This window comes from Mandrillus leucophaeus, unplaced genomic scaffold (assembly GCF_000951045.1).
Source record: "Mandrillus leucophaeus isolate KB7577 unplaced genomic scaffold, Mleu.le_1.0 Scaffold556, whole genome shotgun sequence".
NCBI lineage: Eukaryota > Metazoa > Chordata > Mammalia > Primates > Cercopithecidae > Mandrillus > Mandrillus leucophaeus.
The window spans coordinates 368,832-369,727 of record NW_012105986.1 but is presented as its reverse complement, the minus strand read 5'-3'; positions in this window follow the sequence as shown (position 1 = coordinate 369,727).

Here is an 896-nt window from a genome sequence, read left to right as displayed (position 1 = left end):
TCCGAAGACGCGCCGTGCCTGACGGCGCTGACCCCACGCAGCCAGTCGAGTCTCCTGGGAACAGCCCAGGCGCCCTTGCCGACTTTAACCTCACTGCTCAGGCCTCTGAGTTGCGTTACGAGTTTACCATGTGTTACGAAGACTGTCAGAATGTAGGAAATATCCCTGTCTTTCTCAGAAGGAACTTTCCAGTAAAGACAGTGTTTAATATTGTTAACGTCTCAAAGGAGGCAATGAAAAATGTGCTCAGCTTAAGCATATGCAAAGACAATCTATTTCCATTTTCTACTTATGCACATTAGTTTTTGCATTAAAGTTTGATTATTTTAAAAGTGGAAAATTAATGGGCAGTGGCAGAAACCGCTTTTTTCCTCCAAAAATAGTCTTCTTCCAACTAGTTTTAAACATTTTACTAACAATTATTCAGTATCTTCTACATTTTAAGTCATTATTTCTAAAGTTCTTGGTTATTGACATGTTGTAAATTTGAAAAATAAAGGTTTACTTAAAAAAGTAAGTGTGTATGTAGATTTTATATTCTGCAAAATTAAATGTGTATGTGTTATTCAGGGCCCAGCAGGAAACAGCTAACATACTTAAAGGGTGCCCGAAGAAAGATCATGAATGGTCTATATATGTGAATCCATCTCGGGACTGGAAGCATCCAGGGCCCCAGGCGCTCAAAGCTGCACTCATCAGGCCTGACTGGGATGATGGCAAAGCAGTCCCTGGGGCCCACGATGACTGAGGCTTTAGGAGTTCTGCCAGCCAGGAGCTCTGACCTTGAAGCTACTGCTGGCTGGGCGCGGTGGCTCAAGCCTGTAATCCCAGCACTTTGGGAGACCGAGACGGGCGGATCACGAGGTCAGGAGATCGAGACCATCCTGGCTAACATG